Here is a 12,101-nt window from a genome sequence, read left to right on the forward strand (position 1 = left end):
ACCCTCCCTATCCCACCCCTCTAGGTGGTCACAGAGCACCAAGCTGATCTCCCTGTGCTATGCGGCTGCTTCCCACTAGTTATCTATTTTACATTTGGTAGTGTATATATGTCCATGCCACTCTCTCACTTCGTCCCAGCTTACCCTTCCCTCTCCCGGTGTCCTCAAGTCCATTCTCTATGTCTGTGTCTTTATTCCTGTCCTGCCCGTAGGTTCTTCATAACCTTTTTTTAAATTTTTCTGCCCATTTTTGGATGGGGTTATTTGCTTTTTTCATATTGAGCTGCATGAGCTGCTTGTATATTTTGGAGATTAATTCTCTGTCAGTTGCTTATTTTGAAAATATTTTCTCCCATTCTGAGGGTTGTCTTTTCATCTTGTTTATGGTTTCCTTTGCTGTGCAACAGCTTTTAAGTTTCATTAGCTCCCATTGGTTTCTATTTCCATTTCCGTAGGAGGTGGCTCAAAAAGGATCTTGATGTGATTTATGTCATAGAGTGTTCTGCCTATGTTTTCCTCTAAGAGTTTTATAGTGTCTGATCTTACATTTAGGTCTTTAATCCATTTTGAGTTTATTTTTGTGTATGGTGTTAGGGAGTGTTCTAAGTTCATCCTTTTACACGTAGCTGTCCAGTTTTCCCAGCACCACTTATTGAAGAGGCTGTCTTTTCTCCATTGCATATTCTTGCCTCCTTTATCAAAACTAAGCTGACAGTATGTGCATGAGTTTATCCCTGGGCTTTCTATCCTGTTCCATTGATCTATATTTCTGTTTTTGTACCAGTACCATATTGTCTTGATTACTGTAGCTTTGTAGTAGCTTGATTCCTCCAGCTCTGTTTTTCTTTCTCAAGATTGCTTTGGCTATTTGGGGTCTTTTGGGTTTCCATAAAAATTGTGAAATTTTTTGTTCTAGTTCTGTGCAAAAGGCCATTGGTAGTTTGACAGGGATTGCACTGAATCTGTAGATTGCTTTGGGTCGTAGAGTCATTTTCACAGTGTGGATTCTTCCAATCCAAGAACATGGTATATCTCTCCATCTGTTGGTATCATCTTTAATTTCTTTCATCAGTGTCTTACAGTTTTCTGCATACAGCTCTTTTGCCTCCTTAGGTAGGTTTATTCCTAGGTATTTTATTCTTTTTGTTGCAGTGGTAAATGGGAGTGTTTCCTTAATTCCTCTTTTAGATTTTTCATCATTAGTGTATGGGAATGCAAGTGATTTCTGTTCATTAATTTTGTATCCTGCTACTTTACCAAATTCATTGATTAGCTCTAGTACTTTTCTGCTAGCATCTTTAGGATTCTCTATGTATAGTATCATGCCATCTGCAAACAGTGACAGCTTTACTTCTTCTTTTCCGATTTGGATTCCTTTTATTTCTTTTTCTTCTCTGATTGCTGTGGCTAAATCTTCCAAAACTATGTTGAATAATAGTGGTGAGAGTGGGCAACCTTGTCTTGTTCCTGATCTTAGAGGAAATGGTTTCAGTTTTTCACGATTGAGAACAATGTTGGCTGTGTGTTTGTTATATATGGCCTTAATTATGTTGAGGTAAGTTCCCTCTATGCCTACTTTCTGGAGGGTTTTTATCATAAATGGTGTTGAATTTTGTTGAAAGCTTCTTCTGCATCTATTGAGATTATCATATGGTTTTTATCCTTCAATTTGTTAATATGGTATATCACATAGATTGATTTGCGTATATTGAAGAATCCTTGCATTCCTGGGATAAACCCCACTTGATTATGGTGTATGATCCTTTTAGTGTGCTGCTGGATTCTGTTTGCTAGTATTTCGTTGAGGATTTTTGCATCTATGTTCATCAGTGATATTGGCCTGTAATTCTCTTTGTGACATCTTTGTCTGGTTTTGGTATCAGGGTGATGGTGGCCTCATAGAATGAGTTTGGGAGTGCTCATCCCTCTGCTGTATTTTGGAAGAATTTGAGAAGGATAGGTGTTAGCTCTGCTCTAAATAGTTGATAGAATTCACCCGTGAAGCCATTTGTCCTGGGCTTTTGTTTGTTGGAAGATTTTTAATCACAGTCTCAATTTCAGTGCTTGTGATTGGTCTGTTTATATTTTCTGTTTCTTCCTGGTTCAGTCTTGGAAGGTTGTACTTTTCAAAGAATTTGTCCATTTCTTCCAGGTTGTCCATTTTATTGGCATACAGCTGCTTGTAGTAATCTCCCATGATCCTTTGTATTTCTGCAGTGTCAGTTGTTACTTCTCCTTTTTCATTTCTAATTCTATTGATTTGAGTCTTCTCCCTTTTTTTCTTGAAGAGTCTGGCTAATGGTTTATCAATTTTGTTTATCTTCTCAAAGAACCAGCTTTTAGTTTTATTGATCTTTGCTATCATTTCCTTCATTTCTTTTTCATTTATTTCTGATCTGATCTTTATGATTTCTTTTCTTCCTCTAACTTTGGGTTTTTTTGTTCTTCTTTCTCTAATTGCTTTAGGTGTAAGGTTAGGTTGTTTATTTGAGATGTTTCTTGTTTCTTGAGGTAGGATTGTATTGCTATAAACTTCCCTCTTAGAACTGCTTTTGCTGCATCCGCTAGGTTTGGGGTTGTCATGTTTTCATTGTCATTTGTTTCTAGGTACTTTTTGATTTCCTCTTTGATTTCTTCAGTGATCTCTTGGTTATTAACTAGTGTATTGTTTAGCCTCCATGTGTTTGTTTTTTTTACAGATTTTTTCCTGTAATTGATATCTAGTCTCATATCAATTATGTCCATATTGTTTAATGTATCATTTAAAGCTTGGGTTTCCTTATTTATTTTCATTTTTGATGATCTATCCATTGGTGAAAGTGGGGTGTTAAAGTCCCCTACTGTGATTGTGTTTCTGTCAGTTGCCTCTATTATGGCTGTTAGCATTTGCCTTATGTATTGAGGTGCTCCTCTGTTGGGTGCATAAATATTTACAATTGTTATATCTTCTTCTTGGATTGATCCCTTGATCATTATGTAGTGTCCTTCTTTGTCTCTTGTAATAGTCTTTACTTTAAAGACTTGTTTTTGTATCCATTCAGCCAGTATATGTCTTTGTTTGGAGCATTTAATCCATTTACATTTAAGGTAATTATCGACTTGTATGTTCCCATTACCATTTTCTTAATTGTTTTGGGTTTGTTATTGTAGGTCTTTTCCTTCTCTTGTGTTTCCTGCCTAGAGGAGTTCCTTTAGCATTTGTTGTAAGACTGGTTTGGTGGTGCTGATTTCTCTTAGCTTTTGCTTGTCTGTAAAGGTTTTAATTTCTCCGTCGAATCTGAATGAGATCCTTTCTGGGTAGAGTAATCATAGTTGTAGGTTTTTCCTATTCATCACTTTAAATATGTCCTGCCACTCCCTTCTGGCCTGCAGAATTTCTGCTGAAAGATCAGCTGTTAACCTTATGGGGATTCTCTTGTATGTTATTTGTTGTTTTTCCCTTGCTGCTTTTAATATGTTTTCTTTGTATTTAATTTTTTTTTTTTTTTTGCAGTACGCGGGCCTCTCACCGCTGTGGCCTTTCCCGTTGCGGAGCACAGGCTCCGGAAGCGCAGGCTCAGCGGCCATGGCTCACGGGCCCAGCTGCTCCGCGACACGTGGGATCTTCCCGGACCAGGGCATGAACGCGTGTCCCCTGCATCGGCCGGTGGACTCTCAACCACTGCACCACCAGGGAAGCCCCTGTATTTAATTTTTGATAGTTTGATTGATATGTGTCCTGGCATGTTTCTCCTTGGATTTATCCTGTATGGGAATCTCTGCAATTCCTGGACTTGGCTGGCTATTTCCTTTCCCATATTAGGGAAGTTTTCAACTATAATCTCTTCAAATATTTTCTCAGTCCCTTTCTTTTTCTCTTCTTCTTCTGGGACCCCTATAATTTGAACGTTGGTGCATTTAATGTTGTCCCAGAGGTCTCTGACACTGTCCTCAATTCTTTTCATTCTTTTTTCTTTATTCTGCTCTGCAGTAGTCATTTCCACTATTTTATCTTCTATGTCACTTATCCATTCTTCTTCCTCAGTTATTCTGCTATTGATTCTTCCTAGAGAATTTTTTTTTTTTTTTTTTTTTCTTTTTGCGGTATGCGGGCCTCTCACTATTGTGGCCTCTCCCGTTGCGGAGCACAGGCTCTGGATGCGCAGGCCCAGCGGCCATGGCTCACGGGCCCAGCCGCTCCGCAGCATATGGGATCCTCCCAGACCGGGGCACGAACCCGTATCCCCTGCATCGGCAGGCGGACTCTTAACCACTGCGCCACCAGGGAGGCCCCTAGAGAATTTTTTATTTCATTTATTCTGTTGTTCATCATTGTTGTTTGCTCTTTAGTTCTTCTAGGTCCTTGTTAAATGTTTCTTGTATTTTCTCCATTCTATTTCCAAGATTTTGGATTACCTTTACTATCATTACTCTGAATTCTTTTTCAAGTAGACTGCCTATTTCCTCTTCCTTTGTTTGGTCTGATGGGGTTTTTTTTTTTTTTTATTAGTTTCTGCTTTATAACAAAGTGAATCAGTCATACATATACATCTGTTCCCACATCCCTTCCCTCATGCATCTCCCTCCCTCCCACCCTCCCCATCCCACCCCTCCAGGTGGTCACAAAGCACCGAGCTGATCTCCCTGTGCTCTGCGGCTGCTTCCCACTATCTATCTACCTTACGTTTGGTAGTGTATATATGTCCATGCCTCTCTTTCACTTTGTTACAGCTTACCCTTCCCCCTCCCCATATCCTCAAGTCCATTCTCAAGTAGGTCTGTGTCTTTATTCCCGTTTTACCCCTAGGTTCTTCATGACATTTTTTTAAATTCCATATATATGTGTTAGCATACGGTATTTGTCTTTCTCTTTCTGACTTCCTTCACTCTGTATGACAGACTCTAGGTCTATCCACCTCATTACAAGTAGCTCAGTTTCGTTTCTTTTTATGGCTGAGTAATATTCCATTGTATATATGTGCCACATCTTCTTTATCCATTCAGGTCTGATGGGTTTTTAACTTGCTCCTTCGTCTGCTGTGTGTTTCTCTGTCTTCTCATTTTGCTTAACTTACTGTGTTTGGGGTCTCCTTTTTGCAGGCTGCAGGTTCATAGTTCCCGTTGTTTTTGGTGTCTTCCCCCAGTGGCTATGGCTGGTTCAGTGGGTTGTGTAGGCTTCCTGGTGGAGGGGACTGGTGCCTGTGTTCCGGTGGATGAGGCTGGATCTTGTCTTTCTGGTGGGCAGGACTGCATCCAGTGGTGTGTTTTGGGGTGTCTGTGACCTTATTATGATTTTAGGCAGCCTATCTGCTAATGGGTGGGGTTGTGTTCCTGTCTTGCTAGTTGTTTGGCATCGGGTGTCCAGCACTGTAGCTTGCTGGTCGTTGAGTGGAGCTGGGTCTTGGCATTGAGGTGCAGATCTCTGGGAGAGCTTTTGCCATTTGATATTACGGGGAGCCAGGAGGTCTCTGGTGGACCAATGTCCTGAACTCAGCTGTACCACCTCAGAGGCCCTGGCCTGACACCCAGCCGGAGCACCAAGACCCTGTCAGCCACACAGCTCAGAAGAAAAGTGAGAAAAAAGGAAAGAAGGAAAGAAAGAAAGAAAGAAAGAAAGAGAAAGTTGTTAAAATAAAAAATTATTAAACATAAGAAAATTAAAAAGTAATAAAAGAAAGAAAGAAAAGAGCAACCAAACGAAAAAACAAATCCACCAAAGATAACAAGCGCTAAAAACTATATATTAAAAAAAAAATGGACAGACCGAACCCTAGGACAAATGGTAAAAGAAAAGCTATACAGACAAAATCACACAAAGAAGCATACACATACACAGTCATAAAAAGAGAGAAAAAAAAAAAAAATATATATATATATATATATATATATATATATCGCTGCTACCAAAGTCCACCACCTCAATTTTGGGATGATTCGTTGACCAATCAGGGATTCCACAAATGCAGGGTGCATCAAGTTGATTGTAGGGATTTAATCCGCTGCTCCTGAGGCTGCTGGGAGAGATTTCCCTTTCTCTTCTTTGTTTGCACTGCTCCTGGGGTTCAGCTTTGGATTTAGCCCCGCCTCTGCATGTAGGTCACCTGAGGGCGTCTGTTCCCCGCCCAGACAGGACGGGGTTAAAGGAGCCACTGATGCAGGGGCTCTGGCTCACTCAGGCCTGGGGGAGGGAGGGGTACGGATGCGGGGCGAGCCTGCAGTGGCAGGGGCCGGCGTGACATTGCACCAGCCTCAGGTGCGCCGTGCGTTCTCCTGGGGAAGTTGTCCCTGGATCCCAGGACCCTGGCAGTGGCGGGCTGCACAGGCTCCCCGGAAGGGGGGTGTGGAGAGTGACCTGTGCTCGCACACAGGCTTCTTGGTGGCGGCAGCAGCAGCCTTAGCGTCTCATGCCCGTCTCTGGGGTCCACGCTTTTCGCCGCGGCTCGCGCCCGTCTCTGGTGCTCTCTTAAGCAGCGCTCTTAATCCCCTCTCCTCGCGCACCAGGAAACAAAGAGGCAAGAAAAAGTCTCTTACCTCTTCGGCAGGTGCAGACTTTTTCCCGGACTCCCTCCCGGCCAGCCGTGGCGCAGTAACCCCCTTCAGGCTGTGTTCACGGTGCCAACCCCAGTCCTCTCCCTGCGCTCCGACCGAAGCCCGAGCCTCAGCTCCCAGCCCCGCCCGCCCCGGCGGGTGAGCAGACAAGCCTCTGGGCTGGTGAGTGCCGGTCGGCACCGATCCTCTGTGCGGGAATCTCTCCGCTTTGCCCTCCGCAGCCCTGTGGCTGCGCTCTCCTCCGCGGCCCCGAAGCTCCCCACTCCGCCACCCTCAGTCTCTGCCCACGAAGGGGCTTCCTAGTGTGTGGAAGCCTTTCCTCCTTCATGGCTCCCTCCCACTGGTGCAGGTACCATCCCTATTCTTTTGTCTTTGTTTATTCTTTTTTCTTTTGCCCTACCCAGCTACGTGGGGAGTTACTTGCCTTTTGGGAGGTCTGAGGTCTTCTGCCAGCGTTCAGTAGGTGTTTTGTAGGAGGTGTTCCACGTGTAGATGTATTTCTGATGTGTTTGTGGGGAGGAAAGTGATCTCCGCGTCTTACTCTTCCGCCATCTTGAAGGTCTCTACAGAAAAAGAATTTTTATTGTATCTATTAGTATCCTCAGAAACTTGCACAATAACTAAATCATAATAGGATTTCAGCAGAATGAAAAGCTAATACACATAAATTAGCATTCTGGTGTGTTTATGCATGTATAATTTTATATGGTTAAGAATTACTAAATTATATATAATTTGATGTTATGCTTTTTCCACTTAAAGTTATAATTTTTTTCACATGGTCTGCTGAATCAAGCTCCCTATAACATTTGAAAATTTTCCAAACATTCATTGTATAACTGTCCCATACTTTTTAAATTATTTCCCTATTGACAGTAACATTAGTTGCATTTTAATATTATATTTAATACCCTGATGAGCATTATTGGCCATAAACTTTGTATTTCAGAATATTTCTTTAGAATAGTCTCCTAGAAAGAAAGTAAATCAATGGTTATGGACATTTTTTAAGGGTCATGTTATATATCACCAAATGGTTTGCTAAAATGGCCAAACCCATTTGGATTCACAAAAGTAGTACATGACAGGGAGCATCACACTTTAAGAGAGACATAGGCTACCTAGAAAGCCTCTAGAGAAAATAAACATTATATGCAAGTAATCATTGGAGATACATGGAAAGTTTACCTGAGGAGAAGGGTGGACATGTTAGATATTTTAAAATATCTATCATGAGGAAGATATTATGATAGCAGTATCATGAGGAAGAGGAAGTAAACTTTGGGGTCATTTTAGAGAACAATGATGGAATATCACTAGTTACTATTCACTGAACATTAGCTGTGCACCAGGTGCTGTGCTAAGCATTTTAGCTATAGTAGTTATTGAATCTTTATTTTAGAGATAGATAACTAAAACTTCCAAAGGTTTAGTCACTTACCAAGAGTCACAGAGGTAATTAACAGCAGATCCAGTATTCATAAACTCAGGTTGCAATGATTCTAATGGTCATTTTCAACCACTACACCAAGACTTCCCAAACTTTTCCGCCAAAATGACCCTAATGGTAGAGAAGAGAGCAAGCCGATCCTTGGGGTATATGGAGTATAGTGAATCTCTAGAATCCTTTGTTTTTTCCTCAAACTTTTGCAACTGCTATGGAAAACAGTGTGATAGTTCTTCCAAAAATTAAAAACAGAATTACCATGTGATCCAGCAATGCCATTTCTGGATGTATATCCAAAATAATTGAAGGAAGAGTCTTGAAGAGATATCTGTACACCCATATTCATATCAGCATTATTCCCATTAGCCAAGTGGTGGAAGTGACCCAAGTATACATCAATGGATGAATGGATAAACAAAATATGGACAATGGAATATTATTCAGCTTTAAAAAGGAAGGAAATCCTGTTACATGCTGCAACATGGATGAAGCTTAAGGATATCATGCTAAGTGAAATAAGCCAGTCACAAAAAGACAAATATTGTCTGATTCCACTTATATGAGGTATCTAATGTAGTCAAATGCGTAGAAATAGAAAGTAGCGTGTGGTTACCAGGGGCTGGAGGGTGGGGGGAAAGGGAAGTTGTTGTTTAATGGGTGCAGAGCTTCAGCCTTGCGAGATTAAAAAGTTCTGGAAATCTGTTTCACAACCATGTGAATATAATGAACATTACTGAACTGTACACTTAAAAATGGTTAGGGTGGTAAATTTTACATTATGTGTTTTTAATACAATAAAAATATCTAGGTGCATTTTTGTTTTGTATTTGATTTTTATATTTTATCATAATAATATTTTCCCCAACTTTCCAATAAAAACATTCTTCTAGGAAGATGTGCAATTTTTGTCTTGTAGCTTTGTATATCCCTGAATATCGTGTGCCAGTTTGAGAAGCATTATTCTGCATCACACTTCCAAGGAATCCAAACTTAACATTATCCATGAGGTATTGTAGTTTTCATATTTTCACCCAGAGAAAATATTTGGGTTTTTTTTGGGGGGGGAGGGTTTTTTGTTTGTTTTTGGAGTGTTAAGAGGGAAGAGAATATTGTATATGATAGTATTTTGTACTGAAGTATAGTTAATTTACAGTGTTGTGTTACTTTCAAATATACAGCAAAGTGATTCAGTTATACATATATATACATATATTCTTTTTCAGATTCTTTTCCATTATAGGTTATTACAAGACACTGAGTATAGTCCCCTGTGCTGTACAGTAGGTCCTTGTTGTTTACATATTTTATGTATAGTAGTGTGTATATGTCAATCCCAAATTTCTAATTTATCTTCCCACACCCCATGCTCTCTCCTCTGGTAACCATAAGTTTGTTTTCTATGTCTGTGAGTCTATTTCTGTTTTGTAAATCAGTTCATTTGTATCATGTTTTTAGATTCCACATATAAGTGATATCATATGAAGTTTGCCTTTCTCTGTCTGACTAACTTCACTTAATATGATAATCTCCAGGTCCATCCACATTGCTGCAAATGGCATTATTACGTTCTTTTCTTTGGCTGAGTAATATTCCATTGTGTATATATACCACATATTCTTTGTCCATTCCTCTGTCGGACATTTAGGTTGCTTCCATGTCTTGGCTATTTCAAATAGCACTGCTATGATATTGGGGTGCATGTATCCTTTTGAATTACAGTTTTGTCCAGATATATGCCCAGGTGTGGGATTGCAGGATCATATGATAACTCTATTTTTAGGTTTTTAAGGAATCTCCGTACTGTTCTCCATAGTGGCTGCACCAATGTACATTCCCACCAGCAATGTAAGAGGGTTCCCTTTTCTCGACACCCTCTCCAGCATTTATTGTTTGTAGGCTTTTTAATGATGGCCATTCTGACTGGTGTGAGGTATAAGGTGATACTTCATTGTAGTTTTTATTTGCATTTCTCTAATAATTAGCAATATTGAGCATTTTTCATGTTCCTGTTGGCCATCTGTGTCTTCCTGTTTCTAATTTTATTGATTTCTGCTCTTATCTTTTTGCTTTCCTTCTGGCTACTTTGGGTTTATTTTGCTCTTGCTTTTCTAAATTCTTAAGGTGAAAACTTAGATTATTGATTTGAGATCTTCCCTCTTTTCTAATATAAGCATTTAAAGTAAATTTCTCTTTAAGCATTTCTTTAGCTGCATCTCATAATTTATGATATATTGTGCTTTTCTATTTAGTTCAAAGTATTTCTAATTTTTCTTGTGATATATGCTTTCCCTCATGGTTTATTTAGAGTGTGTAGTTTAATTCCCAAATATTTTAGAGTTTTCCAAAGATCTTTCTGTTACTAAATTTCTGCTTTAATTCCCTAGAGTCAGAAAATTTATTTTGTATGATTTCCATCCTATTGAACTTTTTTTTTTTTTGCGGTACACGGGCATCCCACTGCTGCGGCCTCTCCCGCCACGGAGCACAGGCTCCGGACGCACAGGCTCAGCGTCCATGGCTCACGGGCCCAGCTGCTCCACGGCATGTGGGATCCTCCCAGACTGGGGCACGAACCTGTGTCCCCTGCATCGGCAGGCGGACCCCCAACCACTGCGCCACCAGGGAAGTCCTATTGAACTTTTTGAAACTTGTTTTATGGCCCAGAATTTAGTCCATCTTGATGAATTCCATGTGCACTTAAAAAAGAATGTATACTCTGCTGTTGTTGGATATAGTGTTCTAGTTGGTCAACTATTTCTCCTTTCAGTTTTATTAGGTTTTGCCCCATGTATTCTGAAACTCTGTTATTAGATGCACATATATTTAGAATTGTTTTCTCTTGATAAATTGCCTCCTTTATCATTATATATTGTCCCTTTTTATGCCTGGTAGTAATTCTGAAATCTTACTTTGTCTGATAAGAATACGGTCACTCCAGCTTTCTTTTGATTAGTGCTTACATGATATATCTTTATCCTTTTACTTGTAACCTATCTTTGTATTTATATTGAAACTGGGTTACTTGTGTCTAGCACTCTATGCTTTGTAATTGGAGTGTTTAGACCATTTAAGTTTAATGTAATTATCAACATGGTATATTTGAAAGTTGTTAAGAGAGCAAATTTTATGAGTTCTCATCACTAGGGGAAAAAACCCAATTTTGTGTGTGTTTCTATACAAGATGACAAATGTTAACTAAATTTATCATGGTAATCATTTCACAATATATGTAAGTCAAATCATTAGGCTGTACACCTTAAACTTATACAGTGCTATAGGTTGATTATATCTCAATAAAACTGTAAAAAAAAGTGAAGAAAAATATCTATATGGTTAAGATATAAATTTACCATTTGCTATTTGTTTTACAATTGTCCCAGAGTTTTGTTCCTTTTTTCCTATCTTGTTTTGGATTGGATTGGACTTTTTTAATATTACACCTTATCTCCAGTCTTGGCTCATTAGCTATATCTCTTTGTTTTTGTGGTTGTCATCTTCCTTGTTGTCGTCATCACTGTTTTAGTTGTAGCTCTCAGGCTAGTTTCTACTGTACAGCAAAGTGAAGTAGCGTTCCTTGTGCTATACAGCAGGTTCTCATCAGTTATCTATTTTATACATATTAGTCATATTAGTGTATCTATGTCAATCCCAATCTCCCAATTCATGCCACCCCCTCTTTTCCTCCTTAGTGTCCATATGTTTGTTCTCTACATCTGTGTCTCTATTTCTGCCTTGCAAACTGGTTCATCTGTACCATTTTTCTAGATTCCACATATATGTGTTAATATACAATATTTGTTTTTCTCTTTCTGACTTACTTCACTATGTATGACAGTTTCTAGGTCCATCCATGTCTCTACAAATGACCCAATTTCATTCCTTTTTATGGCTGAGTAATAATCCATTGTATATATGTACCACATCTTCTTTATCCATTTGTCTGTTGATGGACATTTAGGTTGCTTCCATGATCTGGCTATTGTAAATAGTGCTGCAATTAACTTTGGGATGCATGTGTCTTTTTGAATTATGGTTTTCTCTGGATAGGTGCCCAGGAGTGGGATTGCTGGGTCATATAGTAATCCTGTTTTTAGTTTTTTAAGGGACCTCCATACTGTTCTCCATA

This window comes from Mesoplodon densirostris, chromosome 6 (genome assembly GCF_025265405.1).
Source record: "Mesoplodon densirostris isolate mMesDen1 chromosome 6, mMesDen1 primary haplotype, whole genome shotgun sequence".
Taxonomy (NCBI): Eukaryota; Metazoa; Chordata; class Mammalia; order Artiodactyla; family Ziphiidae; genus Mesoplodon; species Mesoplodon densirostris.